This window comes from Tamandua tetradactyla, chromosome 9, assembly GCF_023851605.1.
Source record: "Tamandua tetradactyla isolate mTamTet1 chromosome 9, mTamTet1.pri, whole genome shotgun sequence".
Taxonomy (NCBI): domain Eukaryota; kingdom Metazoa; phylum Chordata; class Mammalia; order Pilosa; family Myrmecophagidae; genus Tamandua; species Tamandua tetradactyla.
The window spans coordinates 18,836,220-18,861,963 of NC_135335.1; the positions used below are offsets into that span (position 1 = coordinate 18,836,220).

The following is a 25,744-nucleotide window of genomic DNA, read 5'->3' on the forward strand; positions in this document are numbered from 1 at the left end:
GAAGAGACAGGCTCTCTTCCTGCTTCGGCCAGCGGGCCTCTCCTGTGGAGTTCATCCAGACCCTCCAGAGGAATCATCGGCTTCAAAGCCTGCCCTGTAGCTTTTGGACTCTGCGTTCCCAGTCACATGAGACACTTCTATAAATTTTATATTTGCGAGTGTTCCCTGTTGATTCTGTCTCTCTAGAGAACCCTAACTAATACAACATGTGTCACCCCATTTACCAAAAATGCAACCCAAAGAAAAGTATGCACAGGGCAGAGTTCAGCTCCAGTGTTGTATTATTCCAATTCTATGAGACAGTATGTATACACACTGATATTGTTACATTTCCCATGCTTAAGGGTGAGTAAAATAAGGTAGGGCCACTCTTTCCTGAACAATAAATAATAAAAAATTAGGTATTAGAAATTGACTATCATAGCTATAGCAGTTCATTGCTTAGACCTATGTAAGTAAGTGGGCTCATTTTGAGAGTGGATAAAATTTAATTATTTCACAATGGGACAGGCCTTTCAAAGAACAGCACAGAACTTAAGCACATCTGACTATAAAAATATAAAAATTTTCTGCACAGAAAAAAATTACCATAAGCAAAATCTAACAGCCCAATAAAAAAGTGGCAACTTAGTAATAGCAAAAAAATATAGCTTTCAGACATGAACAAAACACTCAACCCTCTTACATAAAAGAAACTCAAGGAGAAAACTATGTCATGATAACATTTTTCACCAATCATACTGGTAATGATCAAATGTTTGACAACACATCACACTGGCAAGAGAACTGAGAAATAGGCACTCTAACACACTGATGACAGAGTGCACATCAGTACAAAATCTATGGAGAACAATTTGTAACATCTGTCAAAATTGCAAATGCGCATCTTATTCCTTCAAGTTCAACTACTAGGAATTTATCCCACAAAATTACTATCATACTTACAAAATGACTTCTATACTACTGTTAGTTGTTACAGCACTGTTCAAAAAGATTAGAAACCTAAATATCAGGAAAGGACTGTTTACATGAATTGTAGGACATCTATTCAATGAACAGAAACAAGATACTCTGTTAAGTAAAAAAAAAAAAAAAAGGAAAGAAAAAGATATAAATATATATTAAATATGATAGTAATGCTTCTAGAAGGATACACAAGACATGGACAGATACTGATTACCTCCAGGGAAGGGAAATGGGTGGTTGAAGGACACAAGCAGACACTATATTCTTGTGTACTTTTTGAATCTGGACCTACTCGAATGTATTAATATTCAAAACACAGATATAATTTAAACAAACTACTTATGTTCAGGAATTCCACCTCTATCTATCCTAGGAAAATAAACTGGCACACAGAAGTTCGCTGTAGCATGTTTACAAATGTAAAAGAATAGAAACAACCTAACCCTCCATCAATAAGTGGTTAAACAAACCATGTTATATTACTAAGATAGAACTCTATAAAGAACGATATATAATCACCTTCAAAAGTATTACAAAATAGGGAGAAAAAGATACAAAATAATACATGGTCAGATTTTGGGGTAACTTTTTCTATAAAAAGGTATGACTGAAACCATTTTTTCACTATGGAACACAATGGGGACTAGGGGCACTATAGCTTTAATTAAACAACTTGAAAGTTTTATGAGCATATATTGAGGTAATGAAATAAAATTAGTTTGAAATGTACGGTCAAATAGCAGGAGGGATACTTAAAAACTTGACAATTACTAAATCAGTTGTGTGTTTCTTTTCAGTAATCCTTTCTACTCATTACTGCCATTCTCATCTTTCTATCTGAACTATTTTTAAGTAGCAAAAAAAGGGGGGATGTTGGAGGTTAGAGTTGAAAAATTTCTTAAAGACTATCATCTAAAGTGAATAAAGCTGTGAGACACTTGGTGAGGCAAAATAAACCAGAAAAAAGCAAATACTGTATGGTCTTCTTCAGAAAATGCTTCTAAAAAACAGGGGCCTAGATTGTCAGCTTTTATAACAAGTCATTTAATCCAGTGAGGTAATTTATTATTTCTGGATTTTGCTTTACGTATGTATAACCTGGTATTCAGAGATTAAGAACAAAGCCGATCAGGTCAGGATTAAGGTAATTCAGAACACAGGGGAAAGGAAGACACTGTTCATATTTCAGAACCTTACCTAGTCTTTGAGAACAAAGAAAGAAAGGTTCATTTTATCTGGAACCTACATTTTCTATAAGACATGATCTAACTCAGCCTGTCTGTACAGATCATTTAAAACAATCCAAACACAGGGAGCCCAGGTAAGAATGACGGACTTTACTCCTGTATAGCTTAATGTAATGCCTGGATAGATCCTAGAATATATTGAGCAGATAATCAAAAAGTATTAGCAAAGTCCCATAAGGGATGGGAGAAAAAATATAGAACTATTAAACTTTACCGCTGCGGAAACCCCTAATACTGTGTCAAACATTAAGGACAATAAATCAATAAATAGGTCAAGCCCTTGATCTTGAGGCTTGCTCTTCGGAAGCTTATGTAGGTAGCAGAAAAGCTAAGCCTACTTATAGGTATGCTGAAGAGTTATCTTTTGTTTCTCAGATGTGGCCTCACTCTCTCACTGCCCTACTCCCTATGTGGGACATGACATCCAGGGATGAAAGTCTCCCTGGCAGTGTGGGAGATGACTCCCAGGGATTAGTCTGGCCTTGGCACTGTGGGATCAACAATGCCATCCCAAACAAACAGGGGAAAGAAGTGTAATAAATAAGGCATCAGTGGCTGAAGAGTTCAAAAAGGGTTTAAAGGCTACCCTGGAGAATGCTCTTATGCAAACTTCAGTTAGACATTTCTACCTATCATAGCCTGCCAAATTTCAACCAAAACCATTCCAGCCAATCCTAAAGAATGCCTAGGGCAATATATTAGATTCTACAAAGGTTCCATGTACTATGTTAACTTTCCAGAAACCTACGACCTCCAGATGGGTCACTGGACCAGATTAAGTTCTAAACCTAGAGGAGCCAGCCTCTCCAGAACATCAGCTAGTTCCATTTCCCTACCCCATATTACTGACAGCCCTTTCCAACATGAAAAAGTCAGAATGGCCATAGCCCAAATACCCCTAAAGAGTGGGAGAAGGATCAAAGGTGATGATGGAGTTACACAGAGAAAGTATGGTTTAAAAAACGAGTATGATTACTGAATCATTATATTGATATTTCTTTTAGTCAGAAGTAAAATCCTAAAATTGTGGAATTGTAACCCATATCAAACCCTGAAATCTGTTCTACAACATTGTGCTGTGCTTTGAAATTCATTGCTCTTTTGTTTATATTTTTCACAAAAAAGAAAAAAAAAGTTGATTGTGATGATAAAAAAAAATTCCTTATAGCCTCTAACATTCTGCAGCAAGTAGAAAGAAAAATCTGAGATGATGGCAGGGTGACCCATGACAAACTCTGTAACTACTTGCTGAAGAGTGCTTTGAAAACTATTGTTTTTTTTCTTTCTTTGCTGTGCATATATGTTTTATTATATGAGGAAAAAAGTAAAAAAAGATCAATCCAATGACTTTTATCCATAAAATAACTAGAAGGTCAAAGAAGACAACTTGCTCAAGATCACAAAGCATACCTAGATCTAGAAATCATGCTTTGAGTCTAGTAATCAAAGATTTTTACATCTAGGTCTGGGATACTTTTAGGATAATTTCTTTAAAGGTGGGAATTCAAACATTGTCATTAAGGATTTCATTTATTAACAGAGAAAAATCTTTTGCCCTATCCAACGCCATTAACTTGGATTTTAAACCCATTTCATAATCTCCTCTTCCCAATAAAGCTCTTTTGTTCTTTATGATGAACTGTATGCCTTTATTTTCCCACACTGAGGATCTTGCCAATTGACAAATGACATCAACCTGATGAAAACAGCTTATCCTTACGAGTAAGTATAGTAACTTATCTTATTAAACACCACAACCCTCTCCCAAATCTTCAGTCCTAAAAAAAAAAACAAAAAACACAGCATTGTTGGAGAGTGACATCAGTGAAAACGGCAAAGGAACTGTCAGAACTCATCTCTGTACAGAAACACAGAAACAAAAGTGAGCAAAAACTGTCAGAATCAATTTTGTAGGAACTCTGGAAAATAGTCAAAGGTTTACTTAAATGATGCATCACGAAAAGGTGATTTTTGCTCAGATGTGGCCTCTCTCTCTAAGCCAGCTTAGCAGGTGAACTCACTGCCCTCCTTCCCCTGTGTGGGACATGACTCCCGGGGATGTAACTCTCCTTGGCAATGGGGCCCTTGCCTCCCGGGGATAAGCCGGGGCCCAGCATCATGGCGATGAGAAAGCCTTCCAGACTAAAAGGGGGAAGAGATAAAGAGAGAGTCGGGAGGCTATCCTGGAGGTTATTCTTATGCATGATATAGATTTCCCTTCTTAGTTTATGGTGTATTGGAGTGGCTAGAGGGAAGTATTTGAAATTTTTGAACTGTATTCCAGTAGTCTTGATTATAACTAGGTAGCTTTTATAATGTGACTGTGTGATTGTGAAAACCTTGTGTCTGATGCTCCTTTTATTCAGGGTATAGACAGATGAGTAACAAGAAAAAAATAAGGATAAAAAATAAACAAACAATAGGATGAGATAAAGGGTAAAAACTGGGTAGGTTGAAATACTGTTGGTCAAGGAGAGGGAGGGATAAGGGGTATGGAATATGTTCTAGTTTGCTAGCTACCGGAGTGTAATATACCAGAAACAGAATGGCTTTTAAAAAGGGGAATTTAATAAGTTACACATTTACAGTTCTAAGGCTGAGAAAATGTCCCAATTAAAGCAAGTCTATAGAAATATCCAATTTAAGGCATCCAGGGAAAGATACCTTGGTTCAAGAAGGCCAACGATATTCAACGTTTCTCTCTCAGCTGGAAGGGCACATGGCGAACATGGCAACGTTTGCTGGCTTTCTCGTGGCTCTACAAAAGGGACTCTCTCCAAAATGTTTCCTCTTTAAAAGGGTTCCTGTAAGTAGCTCCACCTTCAATGGGTGGAGACACACCTCCATGGAAATCATCTTATCAAAAACTACCACCCACAACTGGGTGGGTCACATCTCCACAGAACAATCAAAAAGTCCCCACCTAGAAATATTGAATGAGGATTAAAAGACATGGCTTTTCTGAGGCCCACCACAGATTCAAACTGGCATAGGATATATGATTTTTTTTTGGAGTGATGCAAATATTCTAAAAATGATGATGGTAAAGAATATACAACTATGTGATAATATTGTGAGCCACTGATTAGATAATATGGTTGGACTGTGTGTGTGGAGATTTCTCAATAAAAATATTTTTTAAAAAAAGGAAAGGTGAAAAAAAAAAGAAATTTAAACAGTGTTTAAAGGAATCTCTGTCAAGCCACTAGTTGATTACAAGTTAAAGGAACATAGCCTTTAGAAATCACATAGGACAAAGAATAGTCTAAAGTTACTCAACACAATTAAATCTACAGTGAGTAATAACAAACTTTGAAGAGGGGGAAGAATTTGATTTCCAGAGTTATCAAAGTATATTTAAAACATCCAGTTTTCTACAAAAAAATTATGAGGCATGCTAAGAAACAAGAGAGTATGTTCTGTATAAAAGGGGAAAAAAAAACTATCTCAGTAAGCTCAGAGATTAGATTTATTAAACAAAAAGTTTAAGTAACTGTCAAATATGCTCAAGAGTCAAAAGAAACCACAGATAAAGTACTAAAAGAAATGAGGGGAATGATGGTCTCAACAAATAGATAAATCAACCCAGGGGCAGTAATTATAAAAAGTAACCAAACAGAAATTTTGGACCTGAAAAATACAATGATGCAAGTAGATTTGAGGACGCAGAAGAAAGAATCACCAAATTTGAAAACCCGTCAATTGAAATTATTCAGTGAGTAGAAGAAAAAAGAATGAAGAAAAATGAACGGAGCCTATGAAATCCACGGAACAACATCCAATACAAAACATACATATATTGAAGTTCCATTAAAGAAGAGTAAAATGGGCAGAAAGAATATTGAACATATAATCATCCCAAACCTCCCAAATTTGATAAAAGATGTGAATCTACACATCCAAGATGAGTAGGATAAATGAAAAGATAGCAATACTGAGACATATTATAACCAAACTATCTAAAGTCAGAGATTCTTAAAAGCAGCAAGAGAGAAGTGACTCATCATATATATGATTTCATGTACAAGAGTAACAGCTAATTTCTCTTCAGAAACTAAGGAGGATAGCAGGCAGGTTAAAGTGTCAAAAAACAAAAACAAAAACAAAAACCCCGGAATTTTATAACCAGCAAAACTATTCCATAAAAATTTGCAACACTTGTACAAGTTACAAAACACTGCTTAAAAAAATAAAGACTATACTAAATGGACAGACATCCCATGTTTATGGACTGGAAGATTTAATATTTAAGATGGCAAAAGAACCCAAAGTGATTTACAGATTCAATGCAATTTCTATCAGAATTCTGTCTTTTCAGCAATAACTGACAAGTTGATCTGCAAATTTACACACATGCACACAAACAGAATCACCAAAACAATTTTGAAAAAGAATAAAGTTAGAGAACTCTCTTTGTTCTTTCTGATCTCAAAACTTACTAGAAAGCTATAGTAATCAAGACAGTATGGTACTGGCATAAGGTTACACATAAAGAACAGTACAAAAGAATTGAGAGTCCAGAAATAAACCAATACATGGCCAAGTGATTTCCCACAAGGGGCCAAGACTACTCAACAGTCTCTTCAACACATGATGCCATGACAACTGGATTGACACATACACAAGAAAGAAGTTATACTCCTACATGTCACACTATATATATAAATTAACAAGCAAAAACTCTTAGAAAACAGGGGTAAATCGCATGACCTTGGATTTGGAAATGAATTCCAAAATATGACACCAAAAAGCACAGCCAGCAAAAGGAAAAACAATAAACTGGACGTCATCAAAACTAAACATGTTTGTGCAAAGACTGAGTGAGAAGGCAAACTACAAAATGGAAAGAAATACCTGCAAATCATATAGCTGATAAGGGTCTGGTATCCAAAATATACAAAGAACTCTTACAATTCAACGACAAAAAGAAACAACCCAATATAAAAATTGGCAAAGGGCTTGAATGGGCATTTCTTAAAAAGACAAACATGAAAACATGCTCAATATCAATAGTCATTACGGAAATGCAAATAAAAATCACAGACTACTTCTTCACATGCACTAGTATGGGTTAAAAAAAAAACTTAAAGAAAATGAAAATTTTCTTTATTTTCCACAAATTTTTTTTGGAAATTTCCACAAATTTTTGTGGAAAATTTGACAGTTCCTCAAAAACTTAAACATACCCAGTAAACATGACTCAGCAATTCCACTTCAAGGTATCTATGCAAAAGAAATGTGTGGAGACCCAGGGGCCAGGCTCCTCCTCCATATTTAAAGTAAGTTACTGCTCACAGCTAGCTACCTACTGACCAAGACAGAAGTTAAAGGCAAACAGACCTCCTCAAGGAAGAAAAGAATGTACACATGGTATCATAAACCACTTATCTTATAAAGCATTAAAACTCCTCTCTCCACATATTCTGATGACAAATCTCTAAACCTCTGTGTCATAAGACCCTGATGAAACTCTATTCTCATACCCTATAGAATGTCCTTGTCCTAAACCCTTATAAGCTGTCCCTTACATCTCCTACCTTGGTGGTGCGCTGAATGGCTGCCACTGGGAAAAATCTGCTATTCACAGATTTTAATAAAACACATGTCTGTAAAAAAAACAAAAAACAAAAAACTCATTTCTGACTCTGCCTAGCATGTTCCTTGGTACTGGGGCCATGCTGAACTGAGCCCTTCACGAGCTGGGCTGAAACAAAATGAAAGCAGGTATTCAACAAAAACTTGTACAGGAATTTTCATAACACTATTTCACAACACTTGTAAGGAAATATTAAGAATAGGTAAATCTATAGACAGAAAACAGATTAGTGGTTTCCAGAGGCTGGGGAGAGAGGGGAACAATGCAAACGGGGTCTCTTCTGGTGGTGATGAAATGCTTTGAAACTAGAAAGAGGCTATGATTGCACAACACTACTGATTTTGAGATGTGAATTTTAAAACAAACAAAACATTGTCAGGTTTCTGGATAAGAAATTATCAAACGATGACAGCCCATACATTAGGACAAATCATCATGGCTAGACAGGCAGAGAGTCAAGTTTTTTTCTGTGTTCTACATAAAGGAAAATTTCTAGTTCCGTCTCAAAATGGTGGTTGATCTTAAAGATGCTCCCTGATATACAAATAGCAAGAAATAAGAGCAAAAAGCCAGAATATCACATGTGAAGAAAGACCTCAGGTAAGCCACTACGTGTTCCTCAGGCACAGTGAACACAAACATTCTTGAAAGGGCAGGAAGGGACAAAGTAAGAATGTTGAATACTATGAAGTGAAACAATAAGATATTGATACTGCTGGCAGAAATTTTTTTTCCTGATTCTTCTAGGTAGCAAAAGAGGAAATATAAGAGTGATTTTACTTAGTCCTATAGCAAGAATACTTCTTCCAAAAGAAGCTAACTTAAATTCTAGAATAGGCACTTTGTTATGCTAAAGTAATTCAAGAGGACCATCTTAATAATATTTGGTCCTTTGACCTTCAGGATGCCCCATTTTTTTTAACAAAGCTTGATAAGGTGGGAAGAAACTAGTGTAAAGGTCTTATCTTTATTTATTTAACTTTTTAAAGTTTTCTTCTGGGAAACTAACAAACCTTAAATACTTATTAAATGCCAAGCAATATATATATTTCATTTCTTTTAGTCCTCATAACCTTGTGAAGTTATTATTTTTATCTTTATAGATGAAGAAAACTGACTTTCCTAGATGCACACATTAAGTTGTGGAGCTGGTATTTGAACTCAGGTATACCTAAGTCCAAAGTCTATATTCTTTTCACTATACTGCACTTAACCATGTAAAAGTGGAAGCGGTAAGTGCTAGCTCAAGGACTTAATTCAGATTTTGCTCATATTTACCTAGCATGAGAACAAGTGCATACAGAAGGCCTATTTATGTAATATACTGACCTAAAATACCACAAGAATTATTATTCTGTTGTATACATAGCCATACTTATGCTCCTAGGCCTTAGGCTTCAGATTCTTCTCGACCAAACTAGGCCTCAGTTAACTTCCTCTTTTAGAAACGGCCCCAGCTTTTAGCTATCTGCCCAGCAGCCTATGACAAGTATATCACCCCACACGCTAGCTAATCATGCTAATATAACCATACGTATAAACCCTGCACCCCAATCAGAAAGAAAACACATATCCTACCCTACCAATCACTATTAAACACCATCCCTTCTCCCAGTTATTTCCACCCTCTCCTTACCGCTATATAAACCCTTGTACTTACACAAATAAACGTCCTGGTGCGCAGACTTGCTATCTCCTCCTGGTTCCGTGGTCGTCATTTTCTTTCGTCGACTGCGCGCGTTCCGAAACCAGTTCGAGCCCCCCCGGAGGCGACTGATCATCGCCACCCCCCTCTTCGCTGGCGCAGAGACCCCTCGAGACCGGGACTTAGCAAACTCCGGCCTCCCCAGGCGGGCGGAGCGCGAGAAAACTCGGCTGCCGACCCCGCATTATTCCATGAAAAGAAATCTATCTAAAAATCACATGATATTTTATTGGTTCAGAACAAGAAACTGGAGTAACTTTCTTGCCATTAAAAACCAGAAAACATGCTGGGAGATTAGTGTTACATTCCAAACCAATTTTAAATTAACAAGACTGTGTGTGTGTATGTATATGCTAATACTCTTAAGATTTTTATTTCTTCTTCTAGGCATCTCCTTCACTGTTTACTACCTGTTTTCTTTCTTACCTATTTAAAAGAAGACAATGACAATCTGAGCATTAACAGAAAGGAAGGAAATAAAAAAAAACATTAAAACTTTGCTCAGACAGATTTGAGAATGTGAAAGGATGCTATCTCCTTGAAACAGGAGCTCTCAAAATCTGCTCATAAACATGGTCTCTATGGCTAATGAATGGCCTGATATTTAACAGTCAAACTGGAAAAAATATGACTAGACTCTAAGGATCAATAGTCAGGAAGAACACACGTACAAGTTCTGGGATGAGAACTGAAAAGACGACCACCATGATTGGAACAGAGGGCATCACAGAGACAGTCATCATCATTATGGCTAAAGAGGCAGGAAAAAGTATGATGAGGTAGCTTCTCTTTTGACTTTTACATTTTCTTTTCAATTGAAAGGAAGATTATTGAGCTGACATGAAATGCAACATGCTGTTCCTCACCAAATTTATGTATTCAATTCCTCCTCCCACCCCAGAATTTATGCCATGCTATGTTTTGCTTAGGCTGGGAGACCATCTTCTATTTCACTGGTTTCCATGTAATCCATGATAGTGTAGTGGTAGGCTTATACTGAAACTTGGAATTTTCTTAAAAAGTGGAAGGTAGCAGGTAAGACAACACTTGCTTCCTTTCCTCTAGCTTCAGGACCTTAAGGTAACTGACTATGCTTCAAAAAAGAATCAAAATCCTTTGTGTTCTTCAGAGGATATTCAGCGGTAGACTCTGTGGCCTCAGTGGCTTTGTTCTCAAAGCTGAAAATGGTGAACTGCAGATCAGGAGGAAAATCAAATTTCGTGGTGTTCTTCAGAGGATGTTAAGTAGTTGACTATCTGGACTCAGTGGCTTCATCCTCAAAGCTAGAAGTGGTGAACTGAGCAACAGGGAGGAAACCAAATCCCTTTGTGTTCTCTGGAGGCTCTTCAGTGGCTGCCTTTGTAGCCTCAGTGTTTTCATCCTCAAAGCATGAAGTGGTGGACTGCACATCAGGAAAGAAATCTGGGGCTGGGGTAGGGAAAACCTCAGCCAGGGCCAACAGGGCAGAGAAAAGCAGAGCCTTTCCAAGCATGGTGCTGGTGGGAGTGATCCCAGCAGAGCCAAGGGAGGTGAGCATAGAGGAGGCGCCAGGATGTCTGTCCTTTACATTTAAATGCCAAATTTCAGTCCTACAACCTCCTCTTGCTCTAATCCTATCCCATCTATAATCTCATCAACTTCTACTTCTGCCTGTCAAATAATACTCATCATGATAGCAGTCTCCCTCAAGTGTTTCAATATGCATTCAACATTCTGGGTGAAGGATGGTGGTGGTGCTTTAATAGTGGGATATGCCCCAAGAACCGGGAAAGATAAGTTGCCTTTTAACAATTAAACTACAAATCAATACATACTGAAAAAACAGATCATCTACAAAGTCACTTAAAAAATGGATACAGTATTCCACCTTACTTAAAGACTAATAATCCTAACACTCTCATGTGACTATACTGTTCTAAATAGTTAATGTGTATTATTCTAAACATTTCATTTTCAAAACACCCCATGAGGTAATTACTACCTCATTTTATAGCTGGGCGAACTGAGACATGGAAAAATTAAGAAAATCTCCTAAGGTCACGTGGTGAACATGCAGCAGAGCAGAATTTTGAATACACACTGTCTATATGAAGTCAGAACTCTGGTTGCTATGCTATATTGCTCTCTTTACTGCTTTTGTCAAGGCCACCAATGTTAAGCAGGGGCTCTTATGTCTTTTGTGCCTTGGATCCATCTGAGGGTGTGGTGAAGCTTATAAACCCCTTCTTAGAAAAACATTTTTAAGTTTATAAAATAAAAAAGGATTTTAAAGGAAATATGATCACAAAGGAAACCAATTATCATGGAATACAGTTAAACTTACAGTTCCTTAGAGCAAAGGCTAATGGATATTGTGCAGGTTTGAATCTGTTGTGTACCCCAGAAGAGCCATGTACTTTCATCTTCATTCAATATTGCTGGGTGGTATCTTTTTTTTGTTTCCATGGAGATGTGACCCACCCAATTGTGGGTAACTTTTAATTAGATGATTTCCATGGAAATGTGCTGCCACTCACTCAAGGTGGGGTTGTTTATTGGAGCCCTTTAAGAGGGGACCATTTTGGAAAAAGCTTTAGAGCCACCAGAACTTAAAGAGCCAACAGAATAGACAAAGCCCTGGGGAAGACGTCAACGATTCCTGGAGAGAAAGCTAGCAGATGCTGCCATGTGCCTTTCCAGCTGAGAAACCACGAACATCGTACGCCTTCTTGAACCAAGGTATCTTTACCTGGATGCCTTAATTTGGACATTTTTATTTAGCCTTACCTTAATTTGGCACGGCCTTAGAACTGTAAACTTGCAACTTAATAAATCCCCCCTTTTAAAAGCCATTCTGTTTCTGCCGTATTGTATTCTGGCAAACTTACAAGCTAATACAGATATTTTTCCAATACTAATCATGTTTAATCTTTCACCAGTATTTATTATTACTACCCTAGCTACATCCTTTTTAAAACTCTCTGCATTTCCTTCACTTCTTCAAGTTTTTCTTCTTCAACACTTCTCTGTTTTACCTGGATTCTCTTCTGCTCTAGACTATCATGGTTTTAAATGTTGGTGCTCACAAGTCTGCTTCTCTTCTCACTGAGAACAGTATTCTCAAAGAATCCATTCACTCTCAGGGTGGAGTTACTATATAAATGCTGATGATTCCTAAACACACAACTCCAGTGAAGCCTTTATAACCACTTGTCTACTGGCCATCACCATTTGAAAGGTAGGCATTCAAACTCAATAAATCCAAAATGGCCCTCATCACTTTCAACCCCAGACCTACACATGCACCACTGTTCTCTGTAATAGAACAGATATGGTTCATAAAATTCTCACCACCTCAGGCACTGTGTAAGTGCTTCATATACATTGTCTCAGTTAACTTTCACAACAAACGTAAGAATTATGCATGGAGGCTCACAGAGGTAAAATGAGTTTCCCCAAGTCACAAAGTTATAGACATGTCAAAGTCATTTGATTCCCCACCTCCCACTTAAATACAATCATGAGATCTGTCAATTCCACTCCAACAGTTGTGTTAAAAGTTTACCTTCTACCCTCAACACTGTCCCTTTACTTAGGCTACATAATCTTCTGTTTAAACGTCTCAACAGCCTTCAGTGTTGTCTTCCTATCTGTCTCTACACTGCGGCTTCACTGATAATCTTTAACACCATATAGCATATTGTCTCATCACCAGGCCTTTGTGTGTGCTATTACTGATTGGAACATTCTCCATTCTTTACTTGCTGAAAATCGATTAAAACTCCCTAATTTTTTTTAGATTACCTACCAGCCAAAAGTCAGGAAGGACAAGCAACACAATTACCTTTCTTTCACAGCAGCTGATACCTGGTAGGTACTCACAAATATATGATGAAAGGATGACTAAGATAGGAGAGTCACAGAAAAAGAAATGAGAGATGCACACACACACACATATATATATAGTGCCTTTCCAAGTAAAATCCTGAATGGTCTGCTGAATCTGGCTGTCCCGAATAAGTACCTGTGGTAGGCAAAAATCTAAGATGGAATCCAAGATTCTAGACACCTAGTATGCATGCCTTATATAATCTCTTGAATGGGAGGAGACACTGTGAATATGATGGGATATCACTCACATAATTATGATACGTTACATGGCTAATGGAATTTTGCAGATGTAGTCAAGGTCTTTCATCAATCAACTTAATCAAGAGTTTATTCTGGGTGGGCCTGACTCAATCAGTGGGCAGTTAAAAAAGATAAACAGTAACAGAAACTCTCCTACTGGTCTGGGAGAAGGCAAATGGCCATGACCTGCTTATGGAAAGAATTCTCTGGGAGCTGAAGGCATGAGTTTTATAGCTATAAGGAAGTGAATTCTTCCATATGAGTATGGAAGAGCACCCTGAAACTCAGATAAGATGGTAATCCCACCCCAATACCTACGCTGATTTCAGTCTCATCAGACTCTGAGCAGAAAATCCAGTTAAGCTATATCTGGATTCTTGATCCATGGAAGCTAAAAGACAATAAATGGGTGCTATTTTATACTGTTAAAATTGTGTAATTTTTTATACAGTAACAGAAAACTAATACTGTAGTTGACCTGGTAGTTCTGGCTATACCTACAGGAAAGATGCATGATGCTGTAAAATACTGGAATGACGTAATTTTCCTCATATAACTCTACCAAGCAATCTTCTAATAATCTGGTTTCATGGCAAAGTACAGGATTTTTAGTAATAATAAAAAGGTCCATGAGAGATTGCACATGAAGAGAGAATTCTGGTGATAAAATGTAAGATGCAAATGTGATACATGGAGAGATTTGACAGCAATTGTGCAGGAGAATTCACCTTTTTGGAAGGTGCCCCAAGAATGTTTCGTTATAAGGATGCTGGTCTGGTCTACAGAAGGATGAGAGGTCATGTGGAGGAAAACACTATGGCGCACCAACTGAGTCAACAACAACTATTACACATTATGAGCAAGGCCATCTTGGCTAAAAGGGCCCTTTCAGCTGTTATCTCACTACAACTATTCAAATACCCCAGGAGAGACCAGCTGAAGAACCACCCAGGCAAACCAGAAAATTAAAAGAAATAATAAAACATTATTTTAAGACACTAAGTTTAGGTTCATATTAGGCAGCAAAAGATAACGGACACGTTAAGTGAACCTTAACTTTTCTTGTGTCTCAACTTCCTCACCTATAAAATGAAGAGATTACAAGAGTAAAAAATCTATAAAATCATGTCCAATTTGAACACTATGATTCATTCTTCAAATTCCAAAATGGAAAGAACAAATCAAAACAACAGAACAGATGTGAATACGGATATATGTTATTCATGCAGATTACAAGGAATAAAAAGAATATTAAAATTAATGAAGGTTTTAGGTTTAAAAGAGTGTTCTGGGGACTTCTAGTTAAATACAGCAAGTTAAACTCCTATTTTTCATTGCTGCTTCCTCCAAAATTCAGTAAGATAACTGGAAAGAAAGAAGACAATAGCATATACGATTTCGATCAAATTTTAGAAGATAAAGTTAGAAAGTGATAAATGACTTTGGACATCAAATAGAACTTAAATTTAAACTAGGACGGGAAACAAGAAATAAATGGATGCTTCTGTAATCACAGAACTCCAGTCAGGGTCAGGAACTGGTACAAGGGAGTCTTAAAGTGGGGGTGCAGAGTAAGACTAAAAAAAGGAAGAACAGTTACAAGTTTAAACATGCAGACTGCTGTACCCTATGCTGCCAGCAACTACTCCTCATAGCTATACCTCCATTAGGGTGGAAGTGTATCATTTAGGAGGTTGAACTAGAAAGGTTCTGGTGTCTACAGATTTGTTGAGGGTAGTAGCTAAGTCTCTCTTTTTAGAAGGTTTAGAACATTTTGGTAAAGATTTGGAGAGCCTGGGTGCCTTCTCCATGGAACTAATTTATGTGAAGTAAATAACATTACAAACTATAAACAGCATTTAAATCCATTTTTACTCTCTAACTTATAATAGGCTACCTTTAAACGATATACCACTTCACACCTACATGTAATAATTGCATGACACGTTATTATTTTTTACTTTAAACAGTCAATCATTTTTAAAGAAATTTAAACTTTTAAAAATAAGGCTTTTAAAAATTCACTAATCTGTATTTATAAATTAACATTTATGCTTCAAATGTCACCATTAAGAAAACAAAAAGAGAAGTCACACCGGGAGAAAATATTTGCAAATCACATATCTGATAAAGTATTTGTATCCTAGAATATATAAATTAATTGTTAAGACAAACAGCCTAATTAACAAATGGGTAATGTATCTGAATTGATAGTTAAGATAGGCTATGTAAATTCCTAAGGAGCACATGAAAAGATGCTTAATGTCATTAATCAATATGTAAAAGTAAATTAAAACCACAAAGAGATGGCTTTTCACATGCCCAAGAATGACTATTAAAAAGAAAACAAAACAGACAATAACAAACATTGGTGAGGTTGTGGAGAAAGAGAAACACTCATTATGAAAACATGCAAAATAGTTTGCCAGATTCTTATGTACATATTTACATGCCACGAAGACAGCACAAGATCACTCAGCATATCCCAATGCAGACAGATACAGCCCTGCTTAATGACCAAATTAAAAGACCAGAGGAGGCACTGACATTGGAACAACGAACCAAAGATGTTCATACAACACTACTTAATAAAATAGGTGGGATGGCAATGAAATAAAGGAGATCAAGAAGACAGCAGAAGAGCATAAAGAATTTTAAAGAATAAAAAAATAACAGGTATCACAGATTAAAGAATCTGCTGACCAAGTAAAAAACACACTTGAGGCACACAACACCAAATTTGAAGAGACAAAAGGAAAAAAAGCTTACAGAGGACACTGACTTCAAACGCTTAAAACAGCAAATGTCAAAAAAGAGGGAAAAATTTGAATTGGATCGCAGGGAAATAATAGACAAAACAAAGTGCACAAATGTAAGAATCATTGGTGTCCCAGAAGAAGAAAGGAGTAAAGGGCCAGGAAGAGTAGTTGAGAAAACAATGGGGGAAAAGTTCCCAACTCTTATAAAGGATATAAATATACAAGTCAAAGAAGCCTAACGAAATCCAAAACAGAATAAATTCAAACAGGCCTTCCCCAAGACACAGAGTCTGTCAAATGTTAAAGAGAAGCAGAAAATTCTGAAAGCGGCAAGAGAAAAACAATCTACTGCACAGAAAGGAAACCACATAAGAATGAATTCAGACTACTAAATTAGCACATGGGGCAAGAAGGCAGTGGTATGATACCTTTAAGATCCTGGAGAAGAAAGACTTCTGGCTAAGAATGCTGTACCCAGCCAAATTATCCTTCAAAACTGATGGAGAGATTAAAGTGTTCACAGACAAACAAGTCCTGAAAGAATGTGTCAACAAGAGACCAGCTCTATAAGAAAGACTAAATGGAATTAGTCCAGATAAAAAAAAAAAAGTACAGAGAAGGAGGACTGTAGGAGGACAGAGAACTGATGAGTACCAGTAAGGATAACTTACAGGATAAAAAGAGAAAGAGGGAGGGCAGGCAACAGTGGCTCAGTGGCAGAGTTCTCGCCTGCCATGCTGGAGACCCGGGTTAGATTATCAGTGCCTGCCTTTACAAAAAAAAAAAAAAGAAAGAAAAAGAGGGAAAACAATATATAGATCTGACAAATAAAATTAAAAAGTTAAGATGGTGGATTCAAGAAACACCTTTTCAGTAATAAATTGAAAGTTAACAGACTAAACTTACCAATTAAAAGATACAGATTGGCAGAACGGATTAAGAAATATAATCCAGCTATATGCCGCTTACAAGAAACTCATCTTAGACACAAGGATACAAACTGAAAGTGAAAGGATGGAAAAAGACTTCTCACACAAGTTGTAACCAAAGGAAAGCAGGAAACTGGATAAAATAGTAAAGACATCACAAGAGACAAAGGACACTGTATACTAATTAAAAGGCCAATTCACCAAGAAGATATAACAATCATAAATGTTGATGCTTCCAATCAAGGAGCACCAATGTACATGAGATAGACATTGGCAAAACTGAAGGCAGTGACAGATGTTTCAACAATAACAGTAGGAGACTTTTAAACCACCACTCTTGTCTACAGACAGAACCAGACAGAGGATCAACAAGGAAATAGAGAAGTTAAGTAACTTGAAAAATTAATTAGACCTAACAGACATATATAGGTCACTGCACTCCAAAACACAAGGATATACATTCTTCTTTAGTGCTCAGGGAACACTGTCCAGGATAGATTATATGTTGGGGCACAATAGGTCTTCATAAATTTAAAAACACTGCAATTGCTCACAGCACTTTCTTTGATCACGATGGAATTAAGCTGGATCTCAATAACCACCAAAGAACAAGAACATTCACAGATATATGGAGATTAAATAAAACACTCTTAAACAACCAGTGGGTCAAAGGAGAAATTGCTAGAGAAATCAGTGGGTATCTGGATATAAACGAAAATGGGAATACAACTTATCAGAACTTATGTGATAAGGAAAAGGCTGTGCTGAGAGGGAAATTTATTGCACTAAATGTCTATATTAAAAAACAAGAAAGAGCAAAAATCAAGGACTTAGTACACCTGGAGGAACTTGAGAAAGAACAGCAAACTAACACCTAAGCAAATAGAGAGAAATAACAAAAAATTAAAGCAGAGACAAGTGAATGGGAAAACAAAAGGAACAGAAAGAATCAATAAAACCAAAAGTTGAGTATTTGAGAAAATCAGTAAAATTGATGGGCCACTACCAAGACTGACAAAGAAAAAAAAAAAAGAGAGAATGCAAATAAACAAAATCTGAAATGAGAAGGGGTACATAACCACAGACCTTGAAGAAAGAAAAGAAATCATAAGAGGATACTATGAACAACCAAATGCCAACAAAGCAGACAACTTAGACAAAATGGACAAATTTCTGAAAACAAGCTATACCGACTCAGGAAGAAACAGAAGATCTCAACAAATCAGTCACAAGTAAAAAGATTCAATCAATCATCAAAAATCTTTACAAAGAAAAGCCCAGAGCCAGATGGCTTCAGGGGGGAATTTTATCCAACATTTCAAAAAGAACTAACACCAATCCTGTTCAAACTTTTCCAAAAAATTGAGGAAAAAGGAACTGTACCTAACTCATTTCATGAAGCTAGTATGATTTTAATACCAAAACTGAGTAAAGATGCTTTAAGAATGGAAAACTACAGGTCAATCTCCCTACACAGATGAAAAATTCTCAAGAAAATATTAGCAAATCCAATCCAACAACACATTAAAAGAATTATACACCACGACTAAATGGGGTTTATACCAGGAATGCAAGGGTGGTTCAACACAAGAAAATCAATTAATATAATACAGCACATTAACAAATTGAAAAGGAAAAAATCAAAAGATCATCTTGATTGATGTTGAAAAAACATCTGACAAAATCCAACATCCTTTTCTGATAAAAAAGACTCCAAAAGATAGGAATGAAAGGTAACTACCTTAACATGAAAAAGAGAATATATGAAAAACCAAAAGCCAGAATCATACTTAATGGAGAGAGACTGAAAAAGCTTTCCCCCTAAGATCAGGAACAAGATAAGGATGCCCACTGTCACAATTATTATTCAACACTGTGCTAGAAGTTCTAGCTAGAGCAATCAGGCAGGACAAAGAAATAAAAGGCATCTAAATCGGAAAGGAAGAAGTAAAACTTTCATTATCTGCAGATAACATGATACTATACTTGGAAGATTCTGAGAAATCTACAGCAAAGTTACTTAAGCCAATAAACAAATTAAGCAAATTGGCAGCATATAAAATTAATGTGCAAAAATCAGTAATGTTTCTATACACAAGCCATGACTTAGCTGAGGAGTCAGTCAAGGAAAAAATCCCATTCAAAATAGTAACTAAAAAAATCAAGTACTCAGGAATTTTAACTAGGGACCTAAAGGACTTGTACACAGAAAACTACGTAACATTGCTCAAAAAAATCAAAGGATATAGCTTTTACAATGTGACTGTGATTGTGAAAACCTTGTGTCTGATGCTCCTTTTATCCACCTTATCAACAGACAAGTAAAACATATGGAATAAAGATGAATAATAGGGGGAACAAATGTTAAAATAAATTTAAAGTGAAATGCTGGTGATCGGTGAGGGGGAAGGGTGGGGGATATGGTATGTATGAATTTTTTTGTTTTCTTTATTTCTTTTTCTGAATAGATGTAAATGTTCTAAGAAATGCTCATGATGATGAACATGCAACTATGTGATAATATTGTGAATTACTGATTATATATATAGAATGGAATGATAAAAAAATTACGAATGTTTGCGTTTGGTGTTTTTTTGGTATTTAAAAAAATTTTTTTAATTAATAAAAAAAAATCAAAGGAGATCTTATTAGGTGAAAAGACATTTCCTGCTCATGGAGAGAAAGGCTAAATATGGTTAAGCTATCAATTCTCCCCAAATTGATCTACAGATTCAACACAGTACCAATCAAAATTTCAACAACCTACTTTGAAAATTTAGAAAAGCTAATTACCAAATTCATCTGGAAAGGAAAGAGACCCCAAATAGCTAAAACATCCAAAAAAAAGAAGAATGAAACAGGAGGATTAACATTCCCTAACTTTAAAACCTATTATAAAGCCATAATGGTCAAAACAGCATGGTATTGGCAGAAAGAAGCACTGACCAATGAAATTGAATTGAATGTGCAGAAATAGACCAAATTTATGGTCAAACTGATTTTTGACAAGGTCCCCAAATCCTCTGAACTGGGACAAAACAGTCTTTTCAATAATTGGGCATGGAAGTACTGGATATCAATAGCCAAAAGAATGAAAAAGACCCCTATCTTATACCCTACATAAAAATTAACTCAAAGTGGATCAAACACCTAAATATAAGAACTAGCACCATAAAGCTTCTAGAAGAAAATACAGGGAAACATCTTCAAGACCTAGTAATAGGAGGAAGCTTCCTAAACTTTACACCCAAAGCACAAGCAACAAAAGAGAAAATAGACAAATGGGAACTCCTCAAAATCAAATGCTTCTGCACCTCAAAAGACTTTATCAAAAAGGTGAAGAGGCAGCCAACTCAATGGTAAGAGGCAGTCAATTCAATGGGAGAAAATATTTGGAAACCACATATCAGACAAAAGTTTGATATACTGTATATAAAAAGAAATCATACAACTTAACAACAAAAGAACAAACAACCCAATTATAAAATGGGCTAAAGATATGAATGGGCATTTTTCTGAAGAGCAAATACACTTCACTCAAAAGCACATGAAGAGATGCTCATTTTCACTGGCTATAAGGGAAATGCAGATGAAGACTACAATGAGATACTACCTCACACCTATAAGAATGGCTACTATTAGACAATCAGGAAATTATAGATCTTGGAGAGGATGTGAGGAGAAACTGGGACACTTACACACTGCTGGTGGGAATGTAAAGAATGGTGCAGCCACTACAGAAGACTGGTGGTTCCTTAAGAAACTAAATATCGAGCTGACCTATGACTCAGCAATAATACTACTTTGTATATACCCAGAAGAGCTGAAAACAATGACACAAACAGACATTTGCACATTGATGTTCACAGAAGCATTACTTACAATCACCAAAAGATGGAAACAAACCAAAACGCCCATTAACGAGTGGATAAACAAAATGTGGTATATACATACGATAGATTATGCAGCAGTAAGGTGAAATGACGTCCTGAAGCACATGACAAGATGGATGAGCCTAGAGGACATGATACTGAGTGAAATAAGCCAAACACAAAAGGATAGAATACTGTATGATCTATGACCAGCACAGAAGTATAATCAGAGGCTTATAATACAGAATACGGAGTCTTAGAGAGACATAGAAGGTAAAGATGGGTGAAAGGTTAGCTAATGAGGTTGATCTCCAATGCAAAGGAATCGATAGGAGTGAAGGTGGTTTTCTAGTGGATCTATAAGTCATATTACCATGTTGAGGGTGAACAAGACTGAAAGGGGTTGTATAGATTTCTGTGTCTCACTGATAAACACTAGAAATACGAATTAGTTCTTATTTCTAGTGTTTATTCAAAGATATGATTTGTGCACAAAGAGTGGTTAAAGTTCAGGGTATGAGGGGAAAACTGCTATTGCATGCTATAGGGCTATGTTCAAAAGGAAACCATCAGCACAACTGCAGCAACAGCAGAGGTAATAATGGGGGGAGGACAAGAGTGGAGAGGAGGTTTAGATTTCCTACTTGGCAAGGTTGTGTTTACTGGTTTTCTTTCTCTTGGGAACAGTGAAATTATCTAAAACTGAGAATGTTGATGGACTGTGGATTTTGGGCAGTATACATGATATGTGATGAATGCAGGTGGCTGAAGATACACTGACTGAGAAGTAGATTGGAGAAGGATAGTGTATACTTATGAACAAAGGTTGCGCTGCTACAAAAAGGAACAATGTTGTGAGGCAAGCATCCATGTGAATGAACATGTGGGACATTTGGTGAGGCAAAATAATCCAGGAACAAAAGAACAATGGCATGCTCTTCTTTAGAAAATGCTTATAAGAAAACAGGGGCCTAGACTGTAAGCTTTTAGAGCAGACACATTAAGTCCGGAGTAGTGATTATTATTTTTGGATTTCAAGAGACTGTTTCGTATATATACATATATACATATGAAGCTCATGTAGGTAACGGAGAAGCTTAAACTACCTATAGGTATGCCCAAGAGTTACTTTAGGAGGACCTCTTTTGTTGCTCAAATGTGGTTTCACTCTCTCTAAGTCCAACTCTGTAAGTGAAATCACTGCCCTCCCTGTTATGTGGGACATGACACCCAGAGGTCAAAGTCTCTCTGGCAATGTGGGAGATGATTACCAGGGATGAATCTGGCCCTGGTATCGTGGGATCAACAGTTCAATCCCGACCAAAAGGGGGAAAAGAAGTGTAAAGTGTCAGTGGCAGAGAGAGCTCAAATAGAGTCAAGAGGCTACTCTGGAGGTTGCTCTTACACAAGGTTCAGTTAGACCTTGCTGCCTACCATAACCTGCCAACCAGGACCATTCCAGTCAATCCTAAAGAACACCTAGGGCAATATATAAGATTTCACAAGGCTTCCATGAACTAGAGTAAGTTTCCAGAAACTTACAACTTCCAGATGGATCCCTGGTCCAGGTAAGTCCTGAAGCTGAGCCCAGCTTCTCCAGAACATCAGACAGTTCCATCTCCCTACCCCATATTAGTGATAGACCCTTCCAACATGAAAAATTTAGAATTGCCATAGCCCAAACACCCCTAAAGAAAGGGATAGAAAGATCAAAGGTGATCATGGAGTTATACAGAGAAGACAGGATTTATGAAATGAATATGAATGCTGAATCATTAAACTGATCTCTTTTAGTGTCCAGTATTTTAGAGCAGTTAGAAGTAAAAACCTAAAATTGTGAATTCGTAATCCATGTCAAACTCTGAAATATGTTCTACAACTAACTGTGGTGCTGTGCTTGAAAATTTATAATTTTTTTTGTATATATGTTATTTTTCACAAAAAAAGAAGGAAAAAAGTTGATTGTGGTGATAAAAAAATATTTAAGCCTTCTAACCGTATGGTAGCCCATGACAAACTCTGGGATCTGTTCTGTAACTACTTGTTAGAGAACGCTTTGAAAACTATTACTTTTTTATTTCTTTGCTTTGTATATATGTTATACTATACAATAAAAAAGTCAAAAAATAAAAAAACTGAAAATAAAAAAGAAATGAAAATACAGACAAATCCCACAACACAGATGAAGCTCAAAAATATTACACAAATAAAACACATTGTACATTATATAAAATGTACAGAAAAGTCAAATCTAGATAGAAAATAGGCTGATAGTTGTTTGGTGCTCGGGAGAAGAACAGGGATTAACTGTAAATGGAAATGAGGGATATTACTGAGGTGATGAATAAGTTCTAAAATTGGACTGTGATAACGGCTGTGCAATTCAGCAAATGTACTTAGACCACTGACTTGTACACTTAAAATGGGTGAATTTCACCAAATGTAAATTATATCTCAATAAGGTTACACTAAAAATATTCACAACAGCACTTACTCATAAAAGCCAGTAACTGAAAACTACCCAAATGTGCATCAACACTGAAACAGATAAAACTGTGACATATTCATACAATGGAACACTATACAGTAATGGAAATATTCTAGACCCACACACAACACAGAGAACTGTCACACAATGGTGAGCAAATGAAGCCTGACCAACACACACACACACACACCTGTATATATTGTATTACTTCATTTATATAAAGCTCAGAAAATGGCAAAATTAATCTGTTGTTCAAAGTCAGAACGATGGTTACACATTTTGGGTGGGTGACTTGAAGGGGGAGCAAGAGTTTTCCAAGATGCTTTTTTCTTCTAATCTGGATAATGGTTACACAATTTTAGTAGTTTCTTAAAACAGGAGACTTGGAGCTGTATCATATCAGCCAACCTCTCTGAGCTCTGACCTCCAAGGGGTGGGAGGCTGGAGACTGAATGTACCAACTGTGCAGATTCTATCAGTCATGCCTATGTAATGAATCCCCAATATAAACTCTGAACACAGAAACTCAGTGAGTGTCCCTCACATAGTAATATGCTGGGAGGGTGAGGGTGATCTGTTCTGACTCCACCTGGAGAGGACACAGAAACTTTGCCTTCAAGACCCTCCCAGATCCCACATTATCACATCTTTTTTTTTTACTTCTTCTGATTTGTAGTCTTCTTTCTGAAGCTGGGAAAAACTCAAAATTTGGCCAATCTGGGCTACAACCACTAGCCTCAAGGTCAATTTCAAAGTTGAAAATTACGTTGGGAAAACAGCAACTCTCTGACCTCTGGTCACTAAGAAGGTAGGTTAATTGGGAAAGATAAAACCAAGAAACTACAGAAACTAGGAATATATAGTGTGAGGAAGTTGCCTCATTTTGTAGATCAGTATCATCAGCTTCCTAAAGAACCTTTACTAAAATAGACTATGAATGACTAATAATTTAGGGACAGTATCTGAATGCTGCACTGAGTAAGGGCATGTCTGGACTGATCCAGAACCTACAGCTTACTACTAAACCAACACAGATGGCTATACACAATCCGGACACACAGCAATTATTCCTGAGGGAAAAGAGAAAAGAGCCTTGTGGACTTGCTAAAACCAATGTAAAGTTTCTTAATCTGAGAAGAGCGGTTGTCCTATTTTTCCTAAAAATGCCAAATGGAGTATCACTCAGATGAAGTGGCTGATATGCTTCTCATGCAAGCCACGCTGGATTGGCTTTACGATATTAGGATACTCACCCACTGAATATGCCCCCTTACTCAGCTGTGGTAGCTTAGAGCTAATGTACCCCTGAAAAGCACGTACTAAGTCTCAATCCATTCTTGTGGGTATGAACACATTGTGAATAGGATCTTTTGATGAGGTTACTTTAATTAAAGTGTGCCCAATTGAATCAGGGTGGGTTTTAATCCTTTCAGTGAAGGCCTTATAAAGAAGCCCACAGGGGGCCACAAGAAGCTAGAAGTCAATGTCAGGGAAGCTACGAGTGATTGTCATATGCATTGTCATGTGACAGAAAAGCCAAGAACCAAAGATCCTTGGCAGCCAGCCCAAGGGTCCAGTCTTCCAGGAAAAAGCATGGCCAGTAAACTCCCAACCCAATACATGACACTTGTTTTAGCAGCCAGGAAACTAAAACACCTGGTCATATTAAATACTGTGATTAAGGGACCCCTACAGCTACAAAACTGAGCAATGATCCAACAAGCTTTATTAGATTTGCTGTCTCACCTTTCCCCATGTATCTTACAAACAAAATTAGGAGTAATTCATAAGAAAACGGGACACAGAAGGTAAGTCAAGGGACTTGTTCCAATAGGGTGAAAATCTTTTGATGGATATTAAGAAACGAGATGAATAAAATGGACATTGATAGGGTAGAAATGAAGGTCTTTAAGCAGCATCATAGGTTGGGGAAACCAATGGAAGCCCCTGCTGGTCCCTAAATATTAACGGGCCCTAAGCAAGCCTGCTTCACTCTGAAGGAATTTATAAAGCCCGAAGGCAAAGATGATAATGAGAAATCTGCAATCATCTGAGGCAACGATTGGGCACCT

At 36.8% G+C, this 25,744-nt stretch overlaps 1 protein-coding gene across 1 annotated transcript in view; it reads right to left on the minus strand.

Annotated features, from left to right (window-relative positions):
• The window catches only part of ZFP91 (ZFP91 zinc finger protein, atypical E3 ubiquitin ligase), a 52,552-nt gene that overhangs the window by 10,463 nt on the left and 16,345 nt on the right, over positions 1-25,744 (minus strand). The window lies entirely within an intron of this gene.